This window comes from Suricata suricatta, chromosome 1 (assembly GCF_006229205.1).
Source record: "Suricata suricatta isolate VVHF042 chromosome 1, meerkat_22Aug2017_6uvM2_HiC, whole genome shotgun sequence".
NCBI lineage: Eukaryota > Metazoa > Chordata > Mammalia > Carnivora > Herpestidae > Suricata > Suricata suricatta.
The window spans coordinates 30,295,035-30,308,379 of NC_043700.1; positions in this window are offsets into that span (position 1 = coordinate 30,295,035).

Consider the following 13,345-nt stretch of genomic DNA (forward strand, 5'->3'; position numbering starts at 1 on the left):
TATAATGCAGAGTAAAAGGTCCCAGTAGCAGTAGCTACTGAAAATCACAGTGTACTTATAGCAATTTTTAATGGCACGTAGTTTTAAGCTAGAGAACAATTTTTGTCTTCCATGCCATTAGGCTCCTTTGAGAATTTCTCTGTGGCTCCTACCTCTCCTTGCATATTTTTGCCCCAATTTATTCAGAAACAATCTTTTATGTCAAAAATTGTTTCATCGACTCATAACTAAAACAGGATTCTCATGCCTTAACTAGTAGATAATAGCTATTACATTTGGTTAGATTCTCTTAGTTTCATCAATTGAATCAAATCAATTGAATTTTAGACCATCTAGAGAACTTTTGTTTGGGGTCAGTGGAAAACAATGGAGTTATTAGAGAAGTTCAGTGGCCCATGAAGCCCCCAAGAGATATGTACATCCTCTCAGATATTTTTGTTACCACTTACCCTCCCCCGCATTGAAATACCATTGTTTCAGGCTTGAAAACCTTCACACAGACAAGAAATATTCTCCTTTTCTAACCAACCTTCTTATAGGTACACATTTCTAATGCCAATGGTATTAAGAGAATCTCACCAGATTGTCCCATTCAAGTTGACTCACTAAATTTACAAGCTATCCCTCCCTCTTGGAAATTCCATTCAAAAGGCAGAAAAAATAAAAATATAAGAATAAATTCATGGAAATACTGAAAAAATGAGAAAATAATGCTATTTCCAGACTGAAGCAGTGATTTCTAAAAGATATAAATCTATTCTATGGCATGAAAGCCAACAGAACAGAGGAACTAACAAACATACAAATGAACAGCAAATTCTCCAAAAAGAGGTGTGCCAGAAATGTATAATAAGGATTCAGTGGGAACCAATTCAAAAAATGGGCCATGGACTAGTTGGCTGGCATATTAGATTCACTGGGGCAACACACACATCTAAAACCTCACTGACTTATGTTAATTTCTTACTCTTGCCTATGAGGGCTGGCTGTGGAGGCTTTGCCTGAAGCATGAGTTACATTCATCTTCTTTCCCAATGGTTCATTCTAGGACCCAAGCTAAAGACACACATCCTTTCTGGAGTGTCCTGTTTTTATAGTTGTCAAATAGTGAAGGCCTGTGATATTTCTAACACCAGGGCACCTTCCTTTTGTCAAAGTAAATCATATGACTAAGTCCAAAATCAATTGGATAGGAAATATTGTCCAATCTGCAGAGGGTGGGGGAAGACAGTGTAAGTACTTAAGTAATAAAATCTACTAGTCTTGCTTGTTAAGCACAAATGTTCATTTGATCCAAAATACAAAATACAATCCCCTAATCCACAATGGAGAAGCCCCAACATCCCTTTCAACCATGCCATCAGGCCCAAAATCCTTTTACTGGTTGTAGATACAAGTCCTCTTGATCCAGACATGTTGGACCTAAAATGACAGGCTATCTCCTCCCAAGACACCCAGCATAGAACACACACATTCAGAAAGGGTGAGAATGGGAGACCCTTGGCAGTCACTGATTTGTAGCAATTCCGAAATCCAGCAGGACGGACTTTGCCATGTCTCCCATCCAGGTCCTAATAAACTGATTAGGTATCAGACTTACCCCTGGGATTAACCTGTATTCACTGCTGCTCCATTGACTCTTAACTCTGCCCTTGGAGATTCTTCCCTTTCCATTTTTCTTCTTAGACACATCCCCCAAAATCATTAGAAAATACTGTCCCTGGGGTGGCTGAGTGGCATTCCCAGGCTGCTTTCTGTCTAAATTTGGATTCCAAAGGTCTTTTCATCTCAAAGAGTCACAGTAACTTTTAGTCCAGATTGGAAACACATTTGCCAAAAATTTTGTGGCTTTTGCTTATATATATATATATATATATGTATGTATGTATACACACACTCACACACACACATATATTTGGGTTTGGTTTATCTTTATCTATTTAATTACATCAGCTCCAAATGCTAATGTCTTGATTCATAATTCTTTGCAAGATTCCTATCTTGCAAGTTCATACCAAGTTCATACATTACTTTGAATTTCTTGTGTACCTGTGAGAGGTTGCCCTTAGTATCTATTATGAGTCATTTTGATTACCTGAAAGGATAATGTGGGGACAGATTAATTCAATCAGTGGATTTAACAATAAATGTAATCATCATGTCCGTTTTAGATCTGTGCCTGAGGTCGGTCGAGACTTGAACAGGATCGCACTAGGCTTTTCTCACTCAAAGTTGTCAATTTTATCTTTGGTTGGCAGAGAGAAAGAATTGCATCAGTCAACCTGCATAAGGAAAATTCTGGATTTTCTTTTTTCCTCATTTCTAATTTCAAACGTATTTATCTTTTCGTGCTTTTTCTTTAAGCTAATGTCATTTTCTCAGAGAACCTTCTCAAACACAACCCATAACAATCACTCAGCTACAAACATTCTCTCTTCCTAGTGCATCAACCAAAGGCATGGATTTTCAGATATTTTGACTCCCTTCTAGATATTGCAAGAGGAAGTTTAATCAGTTGTCTTGCCTCTATAATATATGAATTGTCTTTTTTCCAACCTTCCATAACAGCTCCCTTGCCATTCATTGTTCTGCCCCAAGGCTAAGGATATATAGTTTAGTTTCACTGTATTCTTGGTTTTGTTTTGTTTTTAACAGCATCACCTCATTCCTGGTACCAGATTCTGTCTCAATGCCTTATAATAACCAAACACTGCTTCATGCTCTCAGACCTGCCATAGCTTTGTTCTAGGCTTTGGGTTGAGGGTGGGGGTGTTCAGGCCTGTTATATCTTCTGCTTTTCCAGGATCCAGGCTAAAGAGCATGGGAAATTCTCTTCTCGTGCTTGAATGCATGAGTAAAAGAGGATAAGCAACCAGCATAAGTACATTTAAAGGGCCTCTGTACCGATTCAACATGTCCTTGTGATGGCCTAAGTAAGACATGGCTAAGCTCAACATTACTGGGGCAGATGGATACAATCCTCACAAAGATGGGGTAAAACAAATAAATGTGTACCAAATAATAATACAATTTGCCATAACCAGGCTGTAATCAGTAGCCATTGTTGAAAAATTGTGTCAAGTATGCATTTTTATATAAATAGGCATCAGTATTTGCCTTCAGGATAAAACTACAAGTCCAGTTTACATCTCACAAAGTAATTGGAAATTCTGACCAGAGACTTATGAACCAGGTGCTAGTATTGCAGAAGTAGGACGCTGTCCTACATAAATTATTTTTCCCAAAAGGAGCAGGGAAATCTTACCCACAGAAGATCCATGCAAACCACAAAGCAGGATTTATCAATGTGACAAGATAAGGGAGGATCAGTCCTTGTCAAGACAGAAGATTTGTTTCATTTGACACTGTTTCATTTTATTTGGAAGAAGGTAGACATGATACACTCTCCAGGTCTCCATCTCCACAGGAGCCAACAATTCTTAAACCCCCACCAGCTTCAAATATTTGCTTTACCTACTTGGTCTTTAAAAGCAAAGCTATCTCTCAAGTTCTGAAAGGACTTCCTGGCCACAGGTCTCCTTCTGACTGCCCTATGTTATGCCTGGGGCAAATGGCACATAACTGGAATCCTTGTTGACTGCCAGAAAAACAGATTTTCCTCAGAATTAAAGAAATCCTCTCCAGGGACAAAAAATAGTCAAATACAGAACCTTACTCATACACACACACACACACACACACACACACACACACACACACACACAAAATGATTGAGAAAAAATTATTATGAAACTAAGCTTTGAAATCAACCCACAAGAATCGGTCATTAAAGGAACAGAGTAAACACAAGAAACATAAGGAGAAACTAGGTACAATTTCTTTCCAGTTTATTAAGAAATAATTGATATATTTCACCATATATGTTTAAGGTATATAGATAGCATGATGGTTTGATTTACATATATTGTGAAATGATCACTCCAGCAAAGTGCAATTAACATATATCATCACATGCAGACACAATAAGAAGAAAAGAAAAAATTATTGAAAAACACTATAATTTTAACTTGGGTATATAAATGTAATGGGGGGGAAATGAAAGCAAGAAAGTATAAAAGGGAGACAGGTAAAGAAAGAGAAGACCAATAAAGAAAGAATGGAGATACCATGAAAGAACAATGATCAGAGTTGTTGGAAATTAAATTCTGGAAATTATGGTTGCAACAACAAAATATATAGAAATAAAGAGCAGAATGCTCACAGGTTACATATATTTAAATATACAAATTTAATTTAGTTTTCACCATTAGGATAATAATTCTTCCAAATTTTTTTAATATTTATTAATTTTTGAGAGACAGAGAGAGAGAGCATGAGCAGGGGAGGGGCAGAGAGAGAGGAGACGGAGACACAGAATCTGAAGCAGGCTCCAGGCTTTGAGCTGTCAGCACAGAGCCTGACATGGAGCTCAAACCCACAAACTGCGAGATCATGACCTGAGCTGAAGTCAGTCACTTAACTGACTGAGCCACGCAGGTGCCCCTGATAATGAATTTTTAACTTAGAATTGATAAGTGAATTTTTTTTTGGTTTCAAATTTTCATTTAAATTCTAGCAGTTAACACATAGTGTAACATCAGTTTCAGGAGTAGAACTTATTGATTCTACACTTACATATAATACCCAGTGCTCATCATAACAAGTGCCCTCCTTAATACCCATCACTCATTTAGCCCATCTCCCACCTACCTACCTCCATCAACTCTCAGTTTATTCTCTATAGTTAAGAGTCTCTTATGGTTTGCTTCCCTTTCCTTTTTCCCCCCTTCCCATATGTACAACTGTTTTGTTTCTTAAATTCCAATATAAATGAAATCATATAGTATTTGTCTTTCTCTGATGATTTCGCTTAACATAATACAATCTAGGGGTGACTGGATGGCTCAGTTGGTCAAACGTCTGACTCTTGACATCAGCCTGGGTCATGATCTCTGGGTCTGTGGGTTCAAGCCCCGCATCAGGCTCTGATCTGGCAGTGTGGAGCCTGCTTGGGTTTCTGTCTCTCCCTCTCTCTGCCTCTCTCCTGTTTGTGTGCTCTCTCTCTCTCTCTCTCTCTAAATAAATAAAAATAATTTAAAATATACATTCTAGCTCCACCCATGTCATTGTAAATGGCAAGATTTCATTCTCTTTGATGGCTGAATAATATTCCATGGTATATACATACTACATCTTCTTTATCCATTCATCATTTGATGGACATTGGGCTCTTTCCATAATATGACTCTCTTTGATAATGCTGCTATAAACATTGGGGTGTATGTGCCTCTTTGAGTTTATATTTTTGTATTCTTTAGGTAAATATCATGTAGTAAAATTTCTGGGTCAAAGGGTAGTTCTATTTTTAATTTTTTGAGACATCTTCACACTGCTTTCCAAAGTGGCTGTACCAGTTTGCATTCCCACCAGCAGTGTAAGAGAGTTTCCCTTTCTTTGCATCCTTGCCAACACCTGTTGTTTCCTGTGTTGTTAATTTTAGTCATTCTGACAGGTATGAGGGGGTATTTCAGCATGGTTTTGATTTGCTTTACCTGATGATGAGTGATGTTCAGCATCTTTTCATTTTTTTGTTAGCCATCTGGACGTCTTATTTGGAAAAATGTCTATACATGTCTTTTGCCTATTTAACTGGATGATCTTTTTAGGTGTTTAGTCTTATAAGTTCTTTATAGATTTCTGATATTAACCCTTTATCTGATATGTCATTTGCAAATATCTTCTCCCATCCTGTCTGCTTTTTAGTTTTTTTTATTGTTGTTTTTGCTGTGCAGACACTTTTTATCTTGATAAAATAGTTCATTTTTGCTTCGGTCACCCTTGCCTCTGGATTTATGTCCAGTAAGAAATTGCTGTGGCTGAGGTCAAAGAAGTTGTTGCCCACGTTCTTCTCTAGATAGTTTGTGGTTTCAGATCTAAGATTTAGGTTTTTCATCTGTTTTGAATTTGTTTTTGTGTGTGGTATAAGAAAGTGGTCCAGGTTGATTCTTCTGCATGTTGCTTTCTAGTTTTCCCAGGACCATTTGTTGAAAAGACCATCTTTTCCTGCCCCCTTTCATATTTTGTCAAAGATTAGTTGACCATACAGTTGTGGGTCTGTTTCTGGGTTTTCTATTCTGTCCTATTGGTCTGTGTATCAGTTTTTGTGTCACTACCATACTGTCTTGATATCTACAGCTTTGAATACAGCTTGAAGTCTGGACTCATAATTTCTCCAGCTTTGCTTTTTCTTTTTTAGGATCGCTTCAGCTATTTGGGGTCTTTTATGGTTCCATACAAATTTTAGAATTGTTTGTTCTAACTCTGCAAAAAGACGTTGTTGGTATTTTGATAGGGATTGCATTAAATCTGTAAGTTGCTTTGGAGAGTATAGGCATTTTAACAATGTTTGTTCTTCTAACCCGGGAGACTGGAATGTTTTTCCATTTCTTTGCATCCTCTTCAACTTCTTTCATAAGTGTTCTATAGTTTTCAGAATACAGGCCTTTCACCTTTTTGGTTAGGTTTATTCCTAAGGTATCTAATTGTTCTTGGTGCAATTTCAAATAGGACTGATTCCTTGATTTCTTTCTCTGCTGCTTCATTATTGGTATATACAAATGCAACAGATTTCTGTATATTGATTTTGTATCCTAAAACTTTGCTGAATTCTGTATTCTAGCAGTTTGGAGGTGACGCCTTTTGGGTTTTTTGCATAGAGAATCACAGCATCTGCAAAAAGTGGAAGTTTGACTTCTCCCTTGCCAATTTGGATGCCTTTTATTTCATTTGTTTTCTGATTGCTGAGGCTGAGACTTCCAGTACTATGTTAAATAGTAATGGTAAGAGGGAACATTGCTCTCTTATTCCTGACCACAGAGGAAAATCTCTGTTTTCCCCCCATTGAGGATGATATTAGCCATGAGTCTTCCATATACTGCCTTTATGATGTTGAGGTATGTTCCATCTATCCCTACTTTACTGAGGGTTTTTATGAAGAATGGATACTGTATTTTGTCAAATGCTTTTTCTGCATCTATTGACAGGATCATATGGCTCTTATCCTTTGTTGTATTAATGTGGGATATCACATTGATTGACTTGTAGATAATTACTAATCCTTTTAATTATTTTTCTTTAATTCTATTTCTAGTAATCTCTCCAATAATTTCAGTCTTCACCTAGAAATGAAGTTTCTTTTCCTTTTGATTCAGTTTGTCAGCCATCTAGATTTTTCCATAGCAATTCAAAGTCTAATACTTTACTGGATTCACTCACCTTGTTTATACCCAACCACCAAAGAAAATGAAGAATTACTTAGAGAAATATGAGAACTGTAAAATCCTCATATTTTCACAAGGAAGCTTTTCATGCTTCTTTTTCTCTAGTCCCTTGGGTAGATACAACTGATCTTTCTTTTTCTCAAAAAATTTTTTTCTCTTGCCCCTCAGAAAGATGCAGCTGGCCTTCCTGTCTGGGTGATCACATCCTATTCCCACTGTTACCCATGCCAGGATCTCAGGATTCCACAATAGTTGAATCCTAAGCTGAAACTATGACAGGGAAATTTGCCATTCCTTGAGATCAGAAATGAAGATATCCTCTCCCTAAGATGCATAGTGTCAAGCAAGTAGATGATCAATTAATCCGTGTTCAGAAACTCTCTAACCATTAAGTCAACTTCCTCCCATCATCAAAACTAGAAGTTTCTTTCTTGAACATCATATTGCTTACAACATTGTTTTCACAGCATAAGATAAGGAAATTACATGGTCTCATGGTAGGAACCTCCCCTGTCAAACAATTAAGACGTAAATTTGAGCACGGATGTCTGAATTGATCAGATCCGTTTTATACCTTGGAAACTGTATGGACATCTCAGAATTTCCATTTCCTTCATATATCATGTACAAATGACTCCTAACATGCAGAATTATTGGGAGAGTTTGTGAAAGAAGTTGTATCTATTTTTACTTTTTTAATTATTAGTTTGCTCTTAAAGGACTCCGGATTTTCCACATAATTATCACAGTTTAGAGGAAGATTTCTGCAAAGGGGAAGCCTCTGCCTGTTTTGGCAGCCTGGCCAACAGGGAGATTTGTGAGCTGCGTGATGTGCTAGTGTGTTGCCTGGATGAATTATATTCAAATAACTTTACCACATCTCCCCAGAGACCTGTTTACAGGGTTATGAGCTCATCAAGATCCTGCCCTGTGTAATAGAACTTGATTGAGATTGAACTATGGTACCTTAAAGAAAACCAGGCAGAAAGAAAGAAAGAAAACAATGCTGATTGGAGTTCTGTCATCCTCTGCCCTCCGCTTTCTTCTATTTTTGACAACTCAAGGTGGCAAGCATCGTTTCTTTGTCGCTAATGTTTCTGGGGTTGTACTTAAGTCTTGGAAAGGGAGACGTTTCTCGGCTGGCAAGTTCTGTCCCTCCTAGGAACTAGCATGCTCGCTTGTCCCCTGGAGCCATCTCAAATATTTAAAGAAATGTTAAAGATGGGGATGAGATGACACTTTGCCTTCTGTGCAGTTTCTGCTAACGCTGATTCTAACATTAAAATTTGAATAAGGTGCTTGTCAGAGTGGTTGCTTCACTTTGTTGGTAAATAAATATTAATTAATAAAATATTACCTAGAAAAAAAGTGTGTTGCATAAATCATGTTTCATAAACACTTCCTAAATTGTTTCTTCATGAAATGAGGAGCAGTAATCACTTCTTTTTTTTTTTGTACTAAAAGATATATCATGTGTGTTTCTGTCCACTCCTCAAACTGTTTCCATCACCAAGCATCTCTTCTTTGACCCGACTTTCCAGAGTGACCTCCTGTGATAAGTCCTGCAGGAGCAGTGATTTCTGCCAGAGGACAGTCTGCCCAGGAGGATGTGTCACATGCAGACCCAGGTTTCCGGGTTTCCAGAGGATTATTCTCCTCAATCATATCTATTTTCGATAAGCTCGTTAATCAACCCTTAATCCTCCCTCCTTCCTATGCCAGAGCTAATTAAATCACCTATGGGAGTGGACAGTCTCCATGATGTGTGTGGGATGAGACCCTTGGGAAGCAGGCGTGGGCTTCTACGGAGGAGACCATCAGAGAGCCCAGTGCAAAAATCTGGTTGGTTCATTGATCCCAACAGGAGAGCAGAGTTGCCAGACTCTTTTGGAGATCATGGGATTTCTCCATCAGGAGAGCGTTTCCTTTATGACATAGCATTCAATTCTGGGAAGTATGCAGGAAGGGTACTGCACTGGACTTCTGTCTGGCCTGCAGTCATGCTTAGTGAGCAAAGGGATACTCATGATGTCACCAGGTCATGCATCTCACCACAGCTGGAAGGTGTCAGGGATGCCAATCACACCAAAAGGGCATACGTGGCTTTTGTTCCTCTATGAAATCTTTTGCTGATCACTACCCATTCACACTCTCATTGCTCAGACTTTCTGTGTAACTCTTATAATTTACCCTGCAATTGCTCATGTGCTTTCTGATAGCACCAATTTCCCTAGCTTCAAGGTTCCTTTAGTTATTGGCATGTTATTTGCAAATGTTTTAATCTCTCATTTGTCAGTGTCAAGGTCATACACTTATTTTCTTATATTATTTTGCCACTCACACATACTTTTCTAAGACCTCTATTGGTAGATGTTTCTCAACTAGAAAATCCCAGTGAGCTGTGATTCAATATTGCTGAGACATTAATTCCACTCCTTTGTCATCCATGCATCAGACTAACTTTTGTTAAAGTAGGTTTACTTTCACTACCACACCCTGGGCAGTAAGGGTACCTAAAAAGGGGACTCTCATTCAAAAGGATTTGACTCTCCAGTAGAGCAGTGCCTTTCATAGAACTTTCCCTGGGATGTGTTTTGTATGGAACATGTTTTATAATCTGCACTGTCCATTTAGGTAGGAATTAGTTGCATGTGGTGAATGAGCCCTTGAAATGTGGCCAATGTGACTGAGGGACAAAACTTCTAATGTCATTTTATTTTAATTAATTTTAATTTAAATAGGTGTAGTGTACTGACCTCTAAAATCTGATAATGGCCTGCCCCCAGCAATACACACACACACACACACACAGAGACACACAAATAAGAATTACAAAATGCAGTTTAGTTTACAGATAAAGATGAGGTCTCTCTTTTTTCTCACCTGGCTGTTTACAAAGTAAACAAAAAGTCAAGTCAGGAAAAGAAAGGACCCAAAGCCAAGACTATTCTGGGGTTTTTCTAGCCTGCTAGAAAAGGTGGAGACCTGATTGCAAGCGGCTAATGAAGTAGCAGAGGAATTGCATCAAGTTAAGAGATGTAGAGATGAAAGAACACAGATTGAGCTGTTCAGTGGCGTGGAGCGCCTGCCTAGAAAATAATTTAACCTTTGATAGTTCACTCTGGGGAATAGGGAAGAATGGATTTTACTTTGCCAAGAGAAGTGCTTTCTTATAATGGATCCCCACGTAGAAATGGATGAACAAGCTAGCAGCTTTTAACTAGATTGCAGATAAATGGAAATGATTACAGAAAGCCACACAAATTAGGCAGTGACTGTGACATCCTCACTGACTCCCCACAGACACCTTTGGAAATACATTACCATCTGAGACAGTTCTGCTCATTTATTACCATCTTATTTGTATTCCTCTGCTTCTAGGATATGTCACACAGGATGCTTATGTAACGATGATCTGGAGAACTTTTTCACTCTTGCTGTTACCCTAACACAGCAGAGGCACTGTGGTGGACTTCCTGCAGGCAGGCTGGTGACAGGTAAATCTAAAGTTTGTCACACAACTCAGAGAAGTTTCTGTGAGTAGGAGTTGTTGAAGCTGAGCAAATTATTCCCCTGCTTGGCTTCTCCCTTTCTCACTCCATGCCCCTCTAGGACTGGGGTCTTGCAGAACTTGTGGCTAGTAAATTAGAACCTTACACTGTACACTGAGTGATTGCAAAGATGAAGGTATTTGTGGTGGTGATGACTCAAATGGTAACACTCAGAGAGAGATGCAGATTCAGAATCAGTACCATGGAACTGTCCATATTACTGAATCTAAAAACAGAAGTCAAAGACAGCAATGGATTAAGTAGTACAAAAACCTACAGTTGTTCCCTACATTAATGTGTAATGTTGAAGCTTCTCTGCATGCATCAAGAGAAGCACTTTAGGGAAATTCTACTCAAGTTTCAGTTCTCAAAAGGCAGGTAGACTATTTTGTGCTAAACCATCTAAACGTATTGTAACATAATTAGAGCTGCTCAGAGTTCTAGGAAACAGCCTGTCAGTTCTTCCCGGATTTCATTTTTAATTTGCCTCAGGAGCATAGGACCCACTTCAGAGTCTACTTAAATAGAGACAATCTTACACAGGTTGGAATGTAAATATCCCTCCAAGGCTAAGTGGTGAGGCTGAAATAAGTTTCTATAGATATTTGCCAACTGGTTTGAGATACACACGTGGAAAATCTGTTTTCTGGGGGAGATCATTTTGAATTTTATACTTGCCTAATAATTTTTCCTCATTCCTAAATGGGTCCTCAGTTTTGTTATTTCTAAATTTGTATAATTTGGGGTTCTTATGGTGAAGCTATGTACCCCAACAGGCATGTGTGTGTGTGTGTGTGTGTGTGTGTGTTTTGCTCATCAAAATATATGTATAAGATTCTTCAAAGAAGCAGCATTTGGAAATGGCTGACAAATATCTACCAACAACTGCAGGAATAAATATGTTGTGATTCATTGGCATGATGGAATACTCTATGGCAATAAAAAAAATTATGGCTGCACACAAGATAGAGATGTGTTACTATATTACTAGCAAAGTATTAACAAAGGGAACAAGTATAAATATCTACTTATGACTATAACATATTAGTGAAAAAATGGGCAAATTTTGGAGTTTCAAGTCAGGATAGGAGGAGAGGGTGCCCATAACTGTTTGGGGTTCTCAGAGAGCTAGGGATATTTTTTTCTTAATCCAGATTGTATCTGTATGTTTGGTTTAGAAACATTCATTGAACTGGCTCTGTCCTTCACTAAATAAATGATTTAGCTGATCATGTAGCCTTTGTATGCTCTGACTATATGAAGCAAATGACATCTGAAGCCTCCTATTCTAATCAATATTATAAGGCATTATGTTTGTCTCTTTCTCAGTTTTCTTCTGCAATGGTTAATTTATACAATAATTAGTGAATGCCTATTTTATTCTTAGTACTGCGATAACATAGTCAAGTATATAACATGATGATTTCTCCCAAAGACTTCATATGAGTTAGGAAATTAGCAGATACGTGATACGTGTTAATATAAATCAAGAAAAGACTTTACAAGCAGTACACAGATGAGTTATACAGAGTGGAAGAGACACACGTTCCAAGGACAGGTTGCCTAATGCTAAGATAATTATCTTCTCAGCTGGCAAAACACTGCCAAGGCAGAAAGATTGAAGCTTCCGATGAACTGAACTCTTCTTGAGGGTTCTGCAAAGATATTGTCCATCATTAGATGAGTTCAGTTAGTAATGCTCTGGTAATCATTTTAAAGAACGTTTCTTGATCCAAACAATGTGCCAAAACAAAAGCAAAATGAAACAAAAAAATGCACTTTATGAAAATTATAAATGAAGCCAACATCAACTCTTCATTGCTTAACTGAGCCCTAATTGTGTTTCTCTTATAGTCTAGCACTCAGAACCTATACAGTTCTTTTGATCTGATTTCATGTTGGAGAAACCAACTCTTACTATTTTAAGAGAAAAAAGAGCAATTTTCCAAATGTTTTTCTTTTTCTTTTTTCTTTTTTTAATTTTTTAATTTTTAATTTTTTTATTTTTTTAAATCGTTTATTGTCAAATTGGTTTCCATACAACACCCAGTGCTCTTCCCCACAAGTGCCCTCCTCCATCACCACTATCTCTTTTCCCCCTCCCCCTTCCCCTTCAACCCTCAGTTCATTTTCAGTATTCAATAGTCTCTCAAGTTTTGCGTCCCTCTCTCCCCCCAACTCTCTTTCCCTCTTCCCCTCCCCATGGTCCTCCATTAGGTTTCTCCTGGCCTCCTGTTAGACCTATGAGTGCAAACATATGGTATCTGTCCTTCTCTGCCTGACTTATTTCGCTTAGCATGACACTCTCAAGGTCCATCCATTTTCCTACAAATGGCCAGATTTCATTCTTTCTCATGGCCATGTAATACTCCATTGTATATATATACCACATCTTCTTGATCCACTCATCAGGTGATGGACATTTAGGCTCTTCCCATGTTTTGGCTATTGTTGACATTGCTGCTATGAACACTGGGGTACATGTGCCCCTATCATCAGAACTTCTGTATCCCT